This window comes from Pseudopipra pipra, chromosome 12 (genome assembly GCF_036250125.1).
Source record: "Pseudopipra pipra isolate bDixPip1 chromosome 12, bDixPip1.hap1, whole genome shotgun sequence".
NCBI lineage: Eukaryota > Metazoa > Chordata > Aves > Passeriformes > Pipridae > Pseudopipra > Pseudopipra pipra.
Genome location: NC_087560.1, coordinates 419,816 through 435,025, shown reverse-complemented (window position 1 = coordinate 435,025; position 15,210 = coordinate 419,816).

The following is a 15,210-nucleotide window of genomic DNA, read 5'->3' as shown; positions in this document are numbered from 1 at the left end:
AATCTGCTAGAGCAGTATTACTGGGGGTTTTTTTATACAGGAATTGGTATGTATAGTGTACATATCTGTAATTCTGTGATATTCATACAAAAACCCATACCAAACACCACACGTAAACCTGGCTTAAATCTTTGTACTTGAGGCCCTTTTTCTTCTCTTTCAAGAACTTTTCTTTGCATTAGTTTCCTGGGGAGGTAGTAGCAAGGAAATGTGCTTTGATGGGAAAGTGTCAAGAGAGTAGGTCCCGTCTTTTTCTCATACAGCATCTGGATGTTTTACTGTAACAGAAGAATACAAAAAAGCTTGCTGCTTTTAACTTAAATCACTATCTGTGGCACAAAACAGCTTGGGATAGCAGACTACAGTGCTGTCACCCCAGCATGGCTGAAATACTGCTCTAGCACATGTGCAAGTCCTATTTTAATCAGACCCAAAAAGTGCCTTACAGCGCTCTACACTGAAGAGACAGCTGTTTTGCTGCAAGTTTTTAGTCTAATGCAGACTTGTACTACATTAACGCTACTCGTAATCAGAAGAAGAGTTAACTTACAATGTCTTAGTTTCTCTGACTGGGCATGAACAGAAATGGGAGTCAGCCAGAAGCAAACCACCACCACACACACAACCCCTGGCCCAGTACACAGCCCCAGCTGATATCCCTGAATTGACTGCTGGCACAGGTGTGCTACATCCCATCTGAAATCTCAGGGGGAACAGCTAAATGAAGGCAGATGGGAATATATGGTTATAGATCCCCCTGAGTTTTTGCTTATACTAGTTCACACTAAAACTAACTTCCACTTGTTTTTATTTAAGTAGAACTATTTGGTATTCAACAGTGGAAACACTACTTCAAAATACTCCCTTCAAAGTCAAGGAAGAGTCCATGTTATAATATTCTGCCAAACAACGTGAAAGGGTCTAGCAAAAAGAAAAACAAAAACAAAACCCAGAAGCAAACTGAACCTGTGCAGTCTTCCTGATTAAGCAGCTCATTCTCCAACCAGCCAGAAATGCTTAAGGTTATTCAACAGCAGGACAATTAGAAACCTTAATAACTGCATTTAAACCTCTATCTGGGTGCTCTGATTCAGGAACAAGATGGCCCTAGGGCTTGGAGAAATTAGAACACATTACACTGGGGTGTAAATTTACATCTCACTAACTCCCTGTGCTGATACTATTGTATGCATTAAGTACAAAGCAATTTACTTTCATTTCCAAGGACTTTGTAACTGGCACATAAAAAAAATAATAAAAATGAAAAAAATAAATCCACATTTGTGAGCAGTCCAGAGGAGGATCTGGCACTGCAAATCCACATGCCCATCTGCTGTCCATAAACTTCACACGTGGGTAAGCTCTTGGGCAATCAATACTTTCAATCTGGCAAACAAGGGCTACCAGAAAACAGTTGTTTCAGCTTCTAGTAGGAATCCACAGGAGTTTAGACCGCATCGTGTTCACTCCAATATCTGTGAGCATTCAGGTGTAGACAGATACAGCGTAAGATCTGAATTACCTCTGGATACACTTCTTAGCTTTCTGAAGGCCCCTAATTGCCGGATTTGTTTAAGAATGATTTGAGGTAATTTGGTAAGTAGTATTGTCCCCAACTGTAAATTATTTTGCTGAAGAGATCTTTTTACAATACTTCCATTGGTATTTTTCAATGCTGTATCATTGAGTGGAACAAAGTGGGATGTGGCACTAAAATTTCTTCCAAAACTGCAGCAGCAAAAGCTTTGTAATAGCCCTGATTATATGTGAACACTATAATATACTAATTTTTAGTTTAACAAATAATTTGATTGTTTCCTGAAGGCAGCCAGAAGGGCACTACATATCAGACCTTATTATTAGCTTAATATCAAAACTCAGAAGCCAGCATGATAACAATCCCACTTCTATGGTAATTGTCTCATCACCTTCAGTCTTTACTGGCTACCAACCAGTTCAGAAAGCAGCTTCATACTAGGGACTGTATTGGTAGATCAAAGTTTGTATTTATTCTCCCTCACTTTCCACTGTAGTGAATTTCATGCATCTTTCTCACTTCAATTGTTATTTGAAATGAAGAAAATTACATTTTCAAGTACGACAGAGTTGGAAAACAAGCAAAAAGCAGTAAATTCACAGTTCCAATAAGCCTTGCCTACCATTAAGAAGGTTCCCTACAGGATATAAATACTGAAAATAAGTCCAAGGACCCTGCCACTGTCACTTACACGTCTCAAATTTGCATACCTGACATGATCTCATTATTTGAAGCAGCTCCTCTCTCTCTGTGTATGGAGCTCTAAGGACTTACTAAGCACTATCAAACCAGGCTGTCCCACACAATGTACGTCCCAAAGATAAAGTGGAAATTGGCCAAATGAGATGGTACCAGTGCTGAAAAATACAATACATACTTTATCCATACATACAAAACCAAAAAAACTTAAAATATCTCCTTCCATATCCAACCTTCATCATGCATCTTGATATCTTGAGTTAAAGCATTTTTATTATTCTAATACTTCACAAGTAGTTTCTCAGCCACTCAGATGTTGGGTCCTTACAACACCAGCAGTAGTTTTTCCACTTCCCTTGTCTATCCTGTTCATTCCTCAGAGGGAATCAAGCATCCAGAGCACAGCCTCCAGGATGAGTTCATTTGAAGCATACCATTATTTCTTGGCACATATATTAAAAGAAGAAATATCTTTTTCCATGGCTACACTTCACCTTGTTCTAAAAATAACTTGTGAGGCACTCCAACTTATCTTAGATTACCAGGAACCATACCCAATATACCTAATTTTCACAAAAGTAATGAAATTGGTTTATGGATACAATTACCTAAATATAAAGTCTGTATCACTGACAGAACTGAAGAGCAACATATTCTTATATGCCAACTTTCAAGCATATAAGGACATTTGATTCCAACAGCAACAGAAGCTGGTATTTCAGTAAATTAAAAAAGGAATTTACATTTTCTTGCACTTGACAGTCAAGCTTCCTTAAGTTTAGGACAGCAAATAATAAAGATTTCTTTATCTATATACAACATTCAATTGTAATCAGCATCTTGCCGAAAGTATCCTGCTTTACTAGTTCAAAAATTTGAAAATATATTTAAAAAGATAATTCCTGCTAGCGGATACCAAATTGTGACAACAAGACAATACTTACCAGTGCCCACAAGTATAAGAAGGGATCATAGAGTTAAACCTGTAGACTTGTTAAACCCTTACAGTGGCACTGCTGTCTTCAGTGTTGTTTTGCTTCCTCATGACTCAACATTTTTCTATAGGATAACTGTCTCTGACAGACTCGTAGCTAATCAATGAACCTCAAAAAAAGTAATCTTTCCACCTCCCTACTTTTGTACTAATAAAAGTATCTACTGTCTTTTTACTGACAAGTTTTCACTTGGCAAATGATATGTACAATAACACCCCCAGTCCCATCTCTTACAGCATTTTTTTCTGTGGAAGTGAATGACTGAGGAGCTCACAAAGCACAGATTCTGTGTACAAAAATGTTACGAATGAAAACATAAAAAAGACCATTGGACTTTGACTAAGCCCTGCTTCTGTACTTGAAACGTAAGTGCCTATTTATGAAAGTTTTTTAAAAGGATATATTAAAATTAAGAGCATCTACCTCACAATCATCAAGAGCCTTTTAATAAACCAGTGCCTACACAAACTCTGCTTCCAAGAGCTACCAAAATAAGGAGAACTGTCACATCTCCACTGTGGGCTGCAGGACGCTGTCCTTGGTGGGTGACTGCACAGAGCAACAATTCTCTCACTAGTCTTGGTAAGGGCTCAGAGGTACATGAGGGTCCCTGAACTTATCAGCTCTTTTCTGCACCATTTTGTACCTACTGGTTTGTTACTCCAACCAGTCAGCAGACCCAAAGGGGACAAAGAGAAAGAACTGCCATAACTTTACAGCCATTATTGTGGTTTCTCATGTTTTTATATAGAGGATAATCACAGATTAGTTGGTTTTACAAAAATAGCATCCTTTAACAACATAATCCAAGCATATATAAAACCACAGGATTGACTTCCATATGTAAGCAAGCCAAAGGGGTTTTAAACAGGAAAGCTTTGCAGACAAAAATTAAGGAAACCTCAATTTCCATGCTTTAATCTGAAAATAGTTTGGGTCTCTTCTTCAGAAATACCTACCTTGGAATTACTTCCTCCATGTGAATGTCTGCCCTGATGAATGTCCTGGAGTGCTACAGGCACCACTGAAATCAAGATAATTGCCCTGCATTTTATGACTGCTTGAAAGTTCAAATTGGGTACGTGTCTTGGATCTGAAAAGCAGATTGCCCTGTGGTTTTACAAAAGGCAAGCTAGAACTCAGATTTTTTTTAAATGAGACAGATTTCTTTCCCAGATGATTACCTTGGCCTGGCAGAAAATGTAATCACTGTGAAAAATAAGTTGCATAAACCAAAGTACCACCTGGTATTTTCTGTTCAAGCATTAGCAAAAGATAAAACTATTCTTAATCAGGACTTCAGTCTAAGAAATTAAATCATAGAAAAATATATATCCAGTATCATCCAAGAAGTTTTGGACAGAAGTTTTTTTTGGTGCATTAAACCATATTACTCTTCTTCTGTAAAACTTTAAAATATAACTTAACTAGTAATAGATTGCTTATTGATCCCATTGCCAAGAGTAAAAAAATGTGGTAGAATTAGCCAGTTCATATTATCTCTTAAGATGATTGGACTTTACAGAGCCAGAGTCTACTGGATAAAATATTTTCTACTGTAGAAATGAAATAGCTGAAAGTCCGAAATAAAACTTTACATAATCATTTTTAATATTGCACAATATCAACCTTTCAGCTAAGCCATTAAAATCTAGATGTAATTTTAAAATAAGAACTTTGGTTCTTAGATTAAATGAAAATTCATAACAGGATTTGTTTCATATGAAGTCGCTACTGAGATTTATGAAATCAGTCTCCAACATACTGGATAATTTTTTCAAGATTTTTCTTTGTGACAATGCAGCTGAAAATCAGAAGGCAAAAATTGTTGTCTCTATCTGAAATGTTCACATTAATCCAAGTCATAGTTTAGTATTTTATGCAATAATTGACCAGACATGACTAGACATATGAACTATAGCACTTTTGCCAGGTGTGAAAGAGCCTGTATACTAACATACCAGAAAGATTGTATTAAGAAGAAACAACTCCGAAGTTGCCCGGTTTTGTCACACTGGTGGAACACTTGCATGCATAAGTTGGGAGAGCCCTCAGGGCCCTTGGAACTCCCTGCCCAGAGTCACCCCCACAGGTCCCAGAGCTGCAATGTCCCTCCAGCCCGGAGCCGGGGTGTCAGAGCAGCCTCCTCCTCCGGACACTGAGGGACTGAGGTTGGAGCAGCCTCCTGGTGACACTGCAGTCCCTCCCGCTCTGTCCCCTCGCTGCAGCCAGGAACCAGCAGGGCTGGATTGCAGGAGGAACCTCAGATCCTGCATCACAGTTCTAGTCCGTACCCTCTTCTCCAACCTGGTGTTCCCCACCAGCACAGCTGTACTTCCACAGGGACTTACATATTCAACTCCCTCTCCTTTTTGCTTACCCAGCCCCCAGGATCCTCTGCATTTCTCTAATCTTCCTAAATAGCTCTAGCCTTCCCTAATTAACTCCAAATAGAGTTCTCTATTAGGTTTTCAGAGCAACAGCATGCAGAGTAAAGTGAGAAAAATTACATAATTCTCCAGGAATCTATACTTGCAGAGTACACTGGAAATTTTATTAGGCTATTATAACCTATCTGCTCTTTTTTTTGTCAAGTCCATTTTAAAAGCAGAAGACTTAAAAAAGAAAATATCTTGCAGCCATTTGTTTATTTGAGCATCTATTTTTTGTAACTGCTGATGAAATACAGGATGTATTTAGGATCAAACACAATTTAGTTGCCCTAAACTGAAAAAGGTTAAAAAATCCACTGTTCTGAAGGAAGTCAACCAGACACATAAGATTTTCCTTTGCAGAATGGTACAGCTGAATCTTCTGTTGAGGATGACTAAGGACTGAAAAGTTTGGAGAACCCCCAAATTTCATAGTTATTGATTAGCCCCCTTCAATCTTCTTTGAATTTTAATTATGTTAGACATTGGGTTTTTTAAAATTCTTACATTTCCTACTCTAAATTGCTGTTTCTTTTTTATTTTTTTTTCACTTGTGCTCAAGATTTATTTTTAAGTCAAACTTACTGTTTGACTGTTCTTCTCTGTCCAGGCATTGCAGAGAAACTCTTCTTCTAACTTCAATATATTGGCTGGAAAGAAGTGGTTTTTATTGAGGTAGAACAGAATACTGTTTGGTTAAAACAAATATGTCTAGCAGAAGCAACTTCTTCTGAAATGAATCACCAACATAGAATATTTAATCTCAATAAATTCCATGCTTCCCTGAGATATATGGAGTTCTTACACATTATATGAACTTTATTTTTTAATAGAATTACAGAAATATATATTTACTATGAAAAGAAGTCAAGAAAGCCTTAATTTACACTTTCTGAAGTCTTCAGGGAGAGATTATAGCTTCTGCATAATTATTTTTTATATACATTTATGATTCCTGTACAATTAATATTTGAGAAAGACTTTGTAAACTTGTTAGCCATACATACCAAGAATCTATAGTTGTATTGTTGTAAGTCTAAGTGGTTTATTTATGCACAAAACTATAATATTCCATTCAGCATAAAAAATTTAAGTATGCAGTAAATCAAGAAATTACATTCATTATGCGGAAAGCTAGTTTAGTTATCTACTTAAAGTGATATAAAAATCCAATATTCTATTTTGGGCAGTGTTCTGAATGTTGGAGGTGCTTTTGTTTTTAAACAGCATGCAAAGCTTTCTTTGCTTTTTGAAGTGCTTTTAAAATAGGGTATTCATTCAACACAGATGTGTGGCACCTCTGAGAACAGCTTTTGTATGGTCAGAAAGTAAGTAGCTACATTTCCATCAGATTTAATACTCTTGTGTTGGAAGGTGCAAAAAAGATCATGGGCCTTACAATTCAGCAGATCTGTAGTGCAGAAGGAACAGATCACTCCAAGCAGGAGACCTAAAAGTACAGGCTTCTTTATGGCCAAGTCCCTGTGACAGACACTGGCCATTCCAGCTGATTATTTATGCATTTAGAAGGTTCTGTCACTAATTACAAACAGTAAATGCTACCTATGCAAACGACTGCATCTGGCAACATTTCCAGAAGATGGTTTCCTCAAAAAGAAAATAATATTTTCTATAACTTCTATACAGTGTTTCTGCTATCTGAAAGACAGGCAGTTGTTCTTTTTGAAAATATATAGGCAGTATTGGTTTAAAAAGAGCTTGCTGTTGGCCTGAGGGGAAACAAAAAACCTCCCTGTGGAATATCAGTGCATAATGAGCTGTGTACTTTGCTGTCACTGCCCGGGGAACAGTGCTGGCAGCAGCCCCAGCCACAGTGGCCTGCAGCCTGTAGAAATGACAGGTGGAGTTAAAGTCTCTCTTTGGTTTTGGCAGTGCCAAGATGAGAAGGATTTAATATGCTGAAGAATTGTATTCAGTTTCCAATCTCTGTTTTTCATTTTTTATATGTCTCAAAATGGAATATTTTTGGTGATAATTTACAAAATACAAAAGAGTATCTTGGACATCCCTCTTAAATTATAGTGGTTGTCAGAGGCTAATACAGGAAAATCTGACAAAAACTATGTAGCCAGAACGTAAGCCAAGGATATAAAATGGTTTGGCAGAGAGCAAAATTCCCTGCAGGGTTTATAATAAAAAAAAATAATACAAAAACATTAAATAGAGAAGTGTACATACAGAAAAAGCAATTACTCTAAGTCTGTTTTTCAAAAGTTTGTCGTAGTAACTAATACTGACTTATTTTAACTGCCCAAAAATAATTAAGCAGATTGTCTCACTACTCTTCAAACAAGAGAATTAGTGAGAAATTTCATTCAGGCTTTGTGATTCTTTCTCTAAGAACCAGGAAAATTAACAAGGTCAGCTTGAGTACAGTGAGGATTACACTTCATCCAGTATTTCAGCACAATTCTTAATGCTTTTTTTTTTTAAATCTCCCTCGTTAAAGCATTTCTTCCCAAGGGGCCATTTTATGGTTTGCCAGATTGTTGGGTGCCCTCCCTTTCACCCTGCAGCAAAAAGGAATTGCTCCTGCTGGCACTAGAGACAGGCAGGGCCAGATTCCCCCTCCCTGAAACTGGTCCCTTTTCACATGTCTGCTGATGCAGCTCACAGGGCACTGGAGCCTCAGTTAGCAAGGGCAATTCAGAGGCACTTGTTCCATTACACAGAATACGAGACTAGCTGGATTATTGTTTCAACTTTTTCTCTGAATATTTCAGTTCCCTGGCTAGGATCCTATGTTGTATTGTGGAACTGAATAATTCAGGACAGAGTCCCTTAGGAGAACATTTGGTAGGGAAACACTTTAAGAAGAACCGAGTTTAGTAAAGGCCTTTAAATTATATTTTTCTTTTCCCAGTGAAAGTCTAATTGTTACTCAGTAGTTCAGAAGATTTTGTTTCAACCTAACAACCGTTTAATGCTCCCTGTTCTCCATCAGATTACTGCCTCAACACATTTTCTGGTGCAGTAACTGTTTCTGAGTAGTATCATATAGTCTCTAGCTATTATGAGGGTAGAATATTCCTGGCATTGGAAAAGTGACTTTGTAAGCTTCAATAATTCAGAAACCATGGGGGAAAAAAGCTGCTATTCTTCTTTTGCTTCTTACCGTGGTGAATTCTCACAGCATCAGCCATTCGTTCAGTTCTGAGGGCTCCAGGTCCCTCTCAATCCCTGTTCTTTGGTGACATTCTGTGTCTATCAGCTGAAGAGGTCACCGTACTTGTTGGAAAGTCATCCCTTTGACTGACACACCACTTGCAGATACTGTCAATAAGGTCCTTCCCCAGGCACTTTGCTGCACTGGGTCACCACACCCCATGTCTTTGGAAGACTGTGCCTAATGTGCTTCCTGTGAGTGGTGGCTCTGCTCAAATTTTAGCATTTTTTTGTTTGTTTTTAAGAAAAGCATTACTGTAAGTGTTCTGCTGCTATTAAAGATAAGGAACATTTTTACTTTCAATGTACAGGTAGAACCTGATAGAACAGCATGTTGTTCACATAAGACAGGACTGAAATAAAAAACATTCTGAAATATAAATATTAAATAACCTTTCCAATATGATCTGTGCAACTAAAGAACAATTATATTTCCCCATTCCCTCTCCCAGATAAAGCTACTGGAACAATATATCATCTTTAATGAGATTTTTCATCATTCTGTAATTTTTTTCTTACCTCTATTACTAGCTATTTTCTTTTCTGCTCTGTGTATGTATACACACCTATTATTTATATTTATATTTTCAGTTGATTGCTGTTAAGTACAGAATTAAGCATATAGCCTACACCTTTGTGGAAACTGCTTATAAGCCTCAGGTGCCATCCTGGAGGAGAATAAGCTCTAGATTAATCTCAAATCTACACTGGAGTTGCCCTTTTGGGGAATCAAAAGTTATCCAAAACAGATACCTACTCTATGTAATTCAGAACTTGGGTAAGTCCCAAGTCTACACATACCCTTTGGTTACCACACTGCAAAGGGAAGGATGTCTGTCAGGGTACTCTCAAAGGACCTACCGCAGTATTTTTTTCTTCAGAAACCCATTAAAATTGCTTTTTTGATCAAGCTCTAGGGAAACATTCTAATTATTCTTAAATAATGCTAGAATTTGAAGAACTAGAGAATTGTAACTAAACAAGTTCTCCAGCTTTTTTCATTTAACAGGTGCTTCACCTTGCCCATTTCATTTCCTGAAAAATGCTTGGCTAGTTCTGCCTGGAAAGCCAGAGCAGAATGCACACTGCAAAAATGACAGGAAAGGATCCAACTAAAAATATTATGGCTTATATTTGTTGACCACTTTTGTTCTTTGTATGTCTACACAAAGTTCATGTAACTGCATTCTTTCAACTCTTATCCAAATTGAGCTGGCTCAGCCAGCCACAAAACCAGGAGAATATCCAAGAGCAGAAGAGCAGAAAGCAGCACAGTTTTTGCTGCAGCAGGTATTGAAGCTGTAATACAGCTCACACCCTAGAGCAGGGGTTCTGCCAGCCTGCATGTTACAGCTCCATTCCAAGGGCATTTATCCCACACGCTTCATAAACATCTTCCTACACACCTTCACAGGGCAATTATATCTGATATACTGAGAAACAAACCCACAGCACAACACCCTCCAGAAATTATAAATTTGCAAGAAACAACAACAAAAAAATCCTATATTGCAGAAGTTTTTTTTTTTCTCACACTCTATTGTTTTAACTTCCATTCCTTTCTTTAATTTTGGAAGGTATAGCAAAAAGACAGAAATATTTGATTTTTTCCTTTCAAAAGAAGAATAGAATCTAATACTGTTAGTACTGCACAAAACTTTCCTAAAAAGGCAGAAGAAATGTAAATGGCACTTCATATTGAAAAGTAAAGAACTGTCCCTGCATATTGAAGCACAATTCCATGCCAGATTGAACACAGTTCTTTCAGGCAAGGATTTTTCCACTAACCGTTTTCTGTTTTCTATTATTATTTTCCTCAGTTTTCTTCAAGCAAATTTTCATGTTCAGTTCTTTTCTAAGCCTGTATTTCTTTTAACAGTACTCAAAACTCTTTTTTTCCCCCCCAAAGCTGACTGTTTTATTTGACAAGGTATTTTAGTTCTCATCATTTTATCTCATTCCATATCCCTGTTGCAAAACCATTTCCTTTCTGAACATACTAAAGAACATCAAAAAACACCATTATCCTCAGTAGGAGAGTTGGAGCGAATAGTACTTTAAAAGTTTGATTCTCTCTTCCTGACATGGATAAGTCTGTCTTCCATCATGCTATTTAGCTAGAGAACTTTTCCCAAAAGACAAGTTTTTTGGGTGCATAGGTAGAGCTCAATTGTCTCATTCTTACAGCTCATTTATGCCAAGAAAATAGCTTTTTATCTTGTGGCTTCAGGGAGCACTGGTACCTTTGGGTGCCACCTTGGCCAATTAAGTTTTCATTCTGGCTTTTTATAGATGCTATGAAAGGTTGTGTAAAAACTTCATACAAATTGCCCAAAAGATGACTCATTGTTGAGCAACAGGAACTCAGTATCAGAGCGAACCAACCTGGCTGCCCTTTGCATCAATGGCTGAGTGGCAGCAAAGGCCTTTAAAGCACAGCAGAGACTGGGGATTTGTATCTGGTGACCGAAAACCTTTGCCAATGGCCAAACTCTCCAGTTCTAATCACCCTTCCCAAACACTTGTACAACAGCCCAGCACACAAGGAGCAGTCCAGCCATTTGGAGTAGGTTTTGCAGCTCTCCATGTATGTGACACCACCCAAGATGGGAACAAAATGTCAGCAAGGCTAAAATGAAATAAAGCTCATTAAAGCATCACTAGGTAGAAATCTGTTCAAAGAAGTTTAAGTCCTTTTCATCTTTCCATTACATAACACTTAAAATGCCTCTTCTTAACTATTTTATGCTTTTCTCCTCTGAAGCTACTTTTCATAAGACAGAAGGATCTGTAAGCTTCCTGCATCTGCAAACGTGTTGGGCTTCACACAAACCAGCCAACCCAAAACTGACATTTTGAGATGTCAGTTATTTTTATTCTGCCCAAGAGGTGATTTTCTATAACTTCTCTACTGTTGAAGAGGAACCTGCCTTTTTTTCATTAAAAATTATTCCCCCCCCCAAAAAAAAATCAAATGAAATGGCAGTCTTTTGTTGATTTAATACCGAGAAAAATTTAGGCAATACACTTGTCTCACCCACAAGTACTTCTGAAGATCTAAGCAGCAAATTAAATTTGGATCGACAAGGAAGAACAAGGCTAGGAGCTTGTGCATTACTACTTTGATGTAGATACTGCAATACTATTTTCCTCTATGAAAATTATTCAAACCTCATTCTTCCTTCTCTGCCTCTTATCAGCTGAACAATAAACAGACTTTATAGGCCTTGCAAATCACAAACAGACAAGTGGAGCAATGATGGCCTTGCCATTAGCTGCATTTCCACAATGTGGGTTTGGAATTTCAAGCGGCAGCTCCAAGCACACTGAGCTGTTACAGGTTATTTCAACAAATCACAGAGCATTTTATTTCATGAAGTCCCTTTCAATAGAAATAGTAAAGATATGGATAGAAGTATCACTAGAACAAAGATTTGATATACTATACAACCTGTTTTTTTCTTTTATTTTTTCTATCCCATAAAAATAAAATTTTATAATCAACAAAAATAGGCCTTGATTTTTTTTTTATTCACAATGTAAGATGTTATGATTGGTAGCCTGTACTTTACATTAGTGGGCTTATGGCCTGACAGCTTCCACTCCCTTACCTGCTATGATTCTTTTTCCAAATCTTTGGGCATCACAACCATTGAGGACTAATAGTAATTAGCACAGCCCAGGCAGCATTACAGGCATCAGATTTCTGTGCAAGAGAAAATTCTGTAACTGAAGAGAACAGCTTTGAAGGAATGAAGATAAGTTTGTTTTACCAGAATAGGGTGATAGAAGAGGGTAAAGGGAATATTCGGTGTATGTAGTATTGGTCAACAAAGAATATATGACCTTCTCAATATTTTTTTCAAAATTGCAATTTATTTTTACTATGAGTGTAGTCAAACACAGAAAGAGGTCCCCTGAAGTGGTGGATCTCTATTCTATAACAGGAGATGGATTGGTCGTTATTTTAATTAGTTAGGGAAAGACTACAAGGGGCCAGGAAAGAACAGAGAAGAAAGATCAGAGCTATTGTGTGGAGTGGGAAGAATTATGAAGCTGAATCCAGAGCACATCTTCAGCTATCACCTCAGGATGCAGAAATACAGGAGAGAACCTGTCTCTCCACCACAGCCTGAGATCAGGTCACTGGGAACTGATATCCAAGGGAGCTGGGAAGGGTGGTGCTGGGAGTTTCAAAATAAACCCAGAAATTTAAGCCCTAGGATTAAAAAAAGAAAAACAAACAACCCACAAAGGAATAATATTTTGTTCCCCCATAAGAAATGGAACTGTATAGGGTAAAAAAGGTAGTGAATACAGTGGACCAAGGCCATATATACTGGAATTATGTTGTAATGACTCTCAAACCCTCAATTCCTGGGTTTTGGGAAGACCCTGATATTAGAGAAAGGTGGGAGATTCCACCAAGCAAACTCAACCCCATATTAAAGCTTTGGGCTGCCATTAAGCAAAACACAGTACAAACCAGTATTTTTAATATCCCTGGAACAGCTTGCCTAAAGAGTACAATGCCTGATGAAGACTGTATGTACAAAAGGTAGTTTACCCAAATGCATAAGCTATTTTAACACATCCTCTTGGCCGGCATCAGAGAGCAATCCCACTTCAGTACAGCACAGCCATTCTAACCCTCCTCAATCCAAGCTCAGGACCTCTCATGAACTCTTCTTCAGGTGGGAAGGTTTCCAACACAGTAGTCCCTCAATCATCTCCAAATGAAAGGGTGTACTCAAAGATACTCTAATGAAGGACTTAAAACCAACTGAATCACTACCACAAACGTGCAATAGATTCGCTGGTCCTTTTGCTGAGGCCTGTTTCCCCACGTACCCTTCAGACAGAGCAGAACGCACAGACGTGGCAGGTTTGCAGAGTTAATGGGCTCTACACAGACTTCTGTCCCTTGACAGTTTACTCTATTTCCTGTTTATAATTTCTACATTTAGTAGTGAAGTAGATTATCCTTTTGAGAGTCAACTGCTGACATTCCTATACATATTAAATGGCACATAAGAAAACATTAGTCTGTCCCACAAGTTGCTATCTTCAGATTCGCTGTCTTCATAACTCTCTGTGGAAGGGCAGATTCACTCAGCAGGGTAAGATTCAGCAAAAAATGTCATTTGACCCTCTTTTGAAGCAATGCTTAAAACAAACAAACAACAAGTAGAAATGCTTCGCCATTGATTTGTAACAGTTATTTGGAAGCGCCCACAGTCATTTATAGTTAGTTTGTTCCCTCCCCTGGCGTCTCCCAGAGAACTGAAGTGTTCAGCATGGTTGCTGTTTCCCACAGCATTGCTCAGCTCTACCCACGGGTCGGACAAGCAGTGCCAGAGCCCTGCTGGGAGGGGGCTGCATGTGCCAGGGCTCAGGGCACTCTGGGGGCTCACACTACGTGTGCCAGGGCTCAGGCTCTGGGGGCTCACACTAAGTGCAACCTGAGCACTTCCATCATGGATCATGGGGCAGTGACTCACCTGCACTTAGCTGTCACTCCTCTCACACACAGTCTCTATCCCGCCATAACTCTGGGATTACACAGCTCGTGCCATATCTGCCCCTAACACGGCATTTCAGAACTGCTTAACTCATATATGCAATACAAGATAAAAAGGAGAAAACTGCTCTGACAGGGTTCCCCCTCTTATTTACTCAGATATTTTTATCTACATCAGTCTGGCATTTTAATCTGTTGCCTTCACTGTCCTTGCCTTTAGTTTTTTTGATGACAGGGCAGCAGCAAGTTTAGCTCCTTCATGTGCAGTAAGGTTAGAACCTTCCCCTCTTCTTTTAGGAGCTAGAAAGCTGGAGCAAGTGATCCCAAAGTCAATGGAAGACATCAAAAGCATGGATGCTGCCATGCTGCCAGAACTGCACAGCTATTTGAGTGCTTAAAAGACTAAGGAGAACTCAGAGTTAAGATACTATATTTCATTACAAATAGCACAAAAAAAGTTGTCCAGTTTTGTAGAGAGCAAGTGTGGCTCATTCATGGTATTTCCAAAAAGTCTCTAGTTTAAAAATTGCTGAAAATTTCACCATGGCAAATTACAATGGCAAATTAAGAGTGGATTTTAAAAAGTATAAGTAGAAGCCAGGCAAGTAAAAAGTTACTGCATTCAGGTGATACAGCTCTTATTTCTCACCTGTTCCTAATGTATATTCCAGGTCCACAGAGGTCTTTGTTGTGATCTTTGAGTGAAATAAAGCTAGTTTCTGATGTAGGTTTTGGGCACCTGCTAGAAACGTGAGGCTGGAAATTGTAGATGATAAGTATGATTATTTATCCTCCTATGATAATTCTGAAAAAAATCCAAAGCCTGATTCTCCTTTCTTT